The sequence below is a fragment of the Argiope bruennichi genome, chromosome 5 (genome assembly GCF_947563725.1).
Source record: "Argiope bruennichi chromosome 5, qqArgBrue1.1, whole genome shotgun sequence".
Lineage (NCBI taxonomy): Eukaryota > Metazoa > Arthropoda > Arachnida > Araneae > Araneidae > Argiope > Argiope bruennichi.
Window position 1 is genome coordinate 103,989,120 of NC_079155.1, and position 6,000 is coordinate 103,995,119.

Consider the following 6,000-nt stretch of genomic DNA (forward strand, 5'->3'; position numbering starts at 1 on the left):
GCGATGTCTTTACATTATTCATTAATTGCTTTATATTTGTCTATCCATGTTAAATATAAAGGGTTGTTTTCATCGGATTGTCATTTTGCTTCTATCTGACTGGCTGCACGTGCATTTAAATAAACCGCAGACAAATTGTAATTAAGATAATAAAGACATAACGAATAAAATTATTACTAATTAATCAATTATTAATTAACATAATATTGATAAATAATTAGTTAATCAACTTACTCATTATACTTTTTTAACAAAATTATGTTAAATGTCTTGCTAAAAATGGCTCCCGCAACCCTTAAAATTTCCATGATAAAACTTTATTGAGATGAATAAAAGGAAAAAAAATCAATTCTTTCTTTGTTAATCGTATTACTTATTTCATCTTTGTTTATTAATAATTGAGATGAATAAAAAAAGGAAATTTATTCTCTCTTTGTTAATCGTATTACTTATTTTATCTTTGTTTATTAATAATTGAGATGAATAAAAAAAGGAAATTTATTCTCTCTTTGTTAATCACATTAATTATTCTGTCTTTGTTTATTAGTAGTTGAGATGAATAAAAGAAAGGAAATTTATTCTATATTTGCTAATTATATTAATTATTTTATCTTTGTTTATTAATAGTTGAGATGAATAAAAGAAAGGAAATTTATTCTATCTTTGTTAATTACATTAATTATTCTTTGTTTATTAATAGTTGAGAAGAATAAAAAAAGGAAATTTATTCTATCTTTGTTAATTACATTAATTATTCTTTGTTTATTAATAGTTGAGATGAATAAAAGAAAGGAAATTTATTCTATCTTTGTTAATTACATTAATTATTCTTTGTTTATTAATAGTTGAGATGAATAAAAGAAAGGAAATTTATTCTATCTTTGTTAATTACATTAATTATTCTTTGTTTATTAATAGTTGAGATGAATAAAAGAAAGGCAATTTATTCTATCTTTGTTAATCACATTAATTATTCTGTCTTAGTTTATTAATAGTTGAGATGAATAAAAGAAAGGAAATTTCTTCTATCTTTGTTAATCACATTAATTATTCTATCTTTGTTTATTAATATTTGAGATGAATAAAGAAAAGGAAATTTATTCTATATTTCTTAATCACATTAATTATTCTGTCTTTGTTTATTAATTGTTGAGATGAATAAAAGAAAGGAAATTTATTCTATCTTTGTTAACCACGTTAATTATTCTATCTTTGTTTATTAATAGTTGAGATGAATATAAAAGAAAGGAAATTTATTCTATCTTTTTTAATTGTAAATAATAGAATAATAAATAGAAGCTTACTGACAAATGAAATGAATGGACGAAAAGAATGTTTTTTGCACCAGTATTAGTTATGCTAACTGTCATATAAACCCGTAAATGGCATTCTTAAACATTTGTTAGCAACAGATAAATGGTAGAAATTATTTACCATTGTTAATTACATTAATATTTGGATAATATATAAACGACTCTGTTAGAAACTTACTGACAGCTATGACAAATGGTAAAAAGAAAGATTTTTATGATACTGTCAATTATGCTGACAATCAGCTGACAACATAGACAGTTCTGATTGAAATTTTGAGAAAATTGAGATAAATAAGAAAATTTTTTGTACCACCGTTTGTCATGTAGAAAAACAAGAAATTCCTTTACTAAAAGTAGAAAATCTTCCCTCTTTTCAGGAAAAAAAAAAAGATGGCTCATGAAAAAACAAACATACTTTTTTTTATTTCTTTAGTTGGATATTTTTTATTTCACTCTTTTTTTTTTTTTTGTTATATCAATTTTTTTTTTCAGATTAAACCTCAGATAAGTTCTACAGTTGGCTGGCAAAGCGAGAAATTTGTATCATTACATCAAGCTCATCATTTCTTAGGAACAATTTTTTTTCCATCTAAAATTTGAGAATTGTTTCGCATTTAGTGCAATAATTGCCGAAAATGAAGCTATTTTGAAACTGAGATGTTGATATAGCCTTGCTTATAACTATTTTTAGAGAAGGTCATATAGACATCCGGTTATTCATAAAACGGTGGAAGTGACTTTCATGCTGTCAGTGTTCTAGCGGTGTAAAGCCGATAAATTCAAAAATTATTTTCAGTATTATTTCTTCAAAAAACATAAGAACACGTTTCAAAATAATATATATAATAAAGATATTCAGGACATGCTAAAATGAAAAAAAAATTATAAAAATTTTTTTCAAGGAGCTATAATCAAGGAGCTAAACTATTTATTTTGAATAAAAAATGCAAATTGCAACTTGACGAATTCGGAATTGGCTGTATATTAAAAGAACTCGATTCATCTAAAAGTTCGATTTAAGAAAAATTAAAAGATTATGTCGTGTCCGCGTTACCACGGAAATGGGGTGCACTAGCTTCTGATGGTAAATAGCCCTGATTAACCGAGGGCAGAAGTCTTACTTCTAGCTCATATGAAGATGAAACTCTCACATTCGCTTGCACAATCCCTTTTTACAGGGGGACACATTCACGCAGCTCACGGATAGAACACAGAGGAAGAACAACCATGCCCGAACCGGGACTCAGACCCTGGACGCCCAGATCACAGGAAAGACGCGCTACCCTTATGCAAGAACGCCGGCGAAAAATTAAATCGAACAATGCTATATACATGAAGATTAGACGACAATTTTTAAACTAAAAATGGCAATTTTTTATTACGTAACATTTTTGATGCATAAAATAATTACTATAACTGAGGAGTTTCAAATTTGAAAGACATTAATATCAATAAGCAAACGAGTAACTTTAATAAACAAATAATGTGCGGTATTTTAAATATTTATAAAATGAAATTTCAATCTAAACCATATAATTTTCAATAAATACTTACAACTTTTTTAATCAAAAGATATATTTTAATTATTTTTTTTGAGTAAATTCAGCTAAGTCCTTGAATGAATTAAGGAATCTTGAAAAATTATTTATTAACCAGCACAAAAGAAAAATGATGCAAAGGTAAAGAAAATAATTCTGTAATAAATGTTTTGTAAAATTGTAGATAGTGAGTTGTAAAAATGTATTCGTGTTTTGTAATTTATAATTTTGATTTTGTTTTTGAATGACTCAACATAAATTTGAAATATAAATGATGTTTATGTTAAGGGAAAATTCAAAGGTAAATGTTAATAAAAAAGAAAAAAAATTCCAACTAAGAAAACTTTTAAACCAAGTTTTGCCATATAAGTAATGAAATTTGTCGTTAAAACGTATTGTACTTAATAAGTTAGAGACACGAAATAACTCGAGTTATTTTCTAAATAGAATGATCATTTTTTTAGTTTTCTTTATTATTCAATTTTAAACCTAAATTCAGAATTCAATTTCGAATTTTTTTTAAGTTCTTGAATGAATTAAGGAATCTTGAAAAATTATTTATTAACCAGCACAAAAGAGAAATGATGCAAAGGTAAAGAAAATAATTCTGTAATAAATGTTTTGTAAAATTGTAGATAGTGAGTTGTAAAAATGTATTGTGTTTTGTAATTTATAATTTTGATTTTGTTTTTGAATGACTCAACATAAATTTGAAATATAAATGATGTTTATGTTAAGGGAAAATTCAAAGGTAAATGTTAATAAAAAGAAAAAAAATTACAACTAAGAAAACTTTCAAACCAAGTTTTACCATATAAGTAATGAAGCTTGTCATCGAAACATATTGTACTTAATAAGTTAGAGACACGAAATAACTCGAGTTATTTTCTAAATAGAATAATCATTTTTTTAGTTTTCTTTATTATTCAATTTTAAACCTAAATTCAGAATTCAATTTCGAATTTTTTTTTTACTTTTCATTTTATTATTTCAAAATTAAGAAAGGAGAAAATAAGTTATAGAATAGTTTAGGTTTATAAATTAGAAGTGTATAACAATGCAAATCACATTTAAATAGAATAGTCATTTTAAAGACTTCTACATTATTTCATTTTAAAATCACTATTTAAAATTTTCAGAAGTTACACCTGAAATTTCTTGACTTATGTTTTATCAACTCAAACTTCAGAAGAAAAGAAAGGAAGCAAAAATTACCAAGAAAGTTAGAACTAAGCATTACTTTCTCGGCTGCAATAGACCTTTCGCACTGAAAAAAGGGACAAAAGGATAATAATTTACGAAAACGAAATTTATTGGACAATTTACCCATATTTCGCCTCTCTTCCAATAACACTACGAGTCCAGCTTTTGCATCAAAAAATTGGCTTGGAAGATGACTGATTGCCTTTTTTTCCCGCTCAAACAAAAGAAATTCTTTTATTGTCGGGCCGAGTATTTGTTTTGCGTCCAAATTGCTGTCACTACTTTTTTTCTCTTTAAAAAAAACTCTTCTATTCAGTTTTGGAAACAAATGATACTAATGGAACTTCTAGCAAAAAAGTTTTTGGATAAGTTTTAAGTTAAATGTTAGTGCATCGTTTATATATATGTTACCGTTAAAGTATGAAATCCGTTATTTTATAGAATACCTAGTTATTCCATGAAATAACTGATCGTGACCGTTAAAACGTAAAACTCTCTTGAATTTCATGGTTTAACTAGTTATTTCATAGAATAACGATCTGCAGCCCGTTAAAGTGTAAAATAATCTATATCATATATCTCGCACGACAAATACATTTACCTTCCACCCCTACTGCATTTATGTTTTTTTTGTTTGTTTGTTTTAGAAATAATGTTCTTTGTAATTCCAAGTGTCATTTTAGTAATCCTTGTTGTAACAAATGATTTTATGGTACGTTTCCATAAATACCATTTATACGCTGAGATAAATTGCTTCGTTTTCATTTTAATTGTCTATCATTAGTTTAATTTCATTTTAGATAAATTGTTTATTTTACACTTTAACTGTCTCTCATTAGTTAATTCATAGAATGCCTAGTTATTTCATAGAATAACTAGTTAAAGTGTCAAATTAATAACATATTATACGCTTTAACGGACACTATCAATTATTCTATGAAATAACTGTATTATATACTTTAACGGTAACATATATACAAAATAATTCTAAATAATTATTGAATTTTTAAATGTTTTAACTTTAACATTATTAACCCATCAGTTCCCACACGGAATCTTTTTGACCCCACGCTCTCACTTTTGTTAAGAAATCCATAATAGTTCTAGGAATAAATAAAAGTTTTTTCTTGTTACTCGTTATATCTTTATAAGAGAGTTAGAAGAGGAAGATTAGAACAACAGAAATCAATGAAAGAATAAATCTCATTTTTTACAAGAGGGTTTGAGTCAAATCCACCCTGGTGTGCTCTAGCATTTCACATTCTTTTAATGTTATTAGCATGTCAATTAGCAACATAGATTCAGAGATATTCTCGCAAGTCTTAGTACTTATAGACAGAACGATGATAGCTCTGGTTCGTCATATATTTGTGATGAAAGCTTATAAGCCAGTTAACAGCTACGTTACCGGAGCAATTGCTTTTGTATCTTGGTCATGTTACTGGGCTGCGAACCACAAGGTCCCAGGTTCTATCCTCACTCATCGCAATCTGCTACATTGGTGACCCGAACTTTTGGAAAGTGGTCATGATACTGAACCGAAACAAAACGTAGATTCTGAATACTCCAGAAAATCTAATCGAATCCTTTGCTGCTTTTAAAAAATGTAACAAATCATTATAAAAAATATAATATGAATAAATTATCTTGAAATTTATGTTAACAATTCATTTTATTTTGAATGAAAAATAATAAAAGTATTTTTTGAGTATGTATATAATAATGAAAGACAAAAATATGAATTTTCAAAGTGATATGTTTAAGCTTCTTTTTCTAAAAAATTTCAATTGTAAACTATATGTAAAATGTAGATTTTCTTATTTCACCAATATTTTTACATCGAAAAAAAACTTGTATTAAAAACAATAAGTTTTATATGAATGGAATGGGAAAAATAGAAATGAATACAGAAAAGGTATGGAAAAAGGGGGATAAGTTCAATTTTG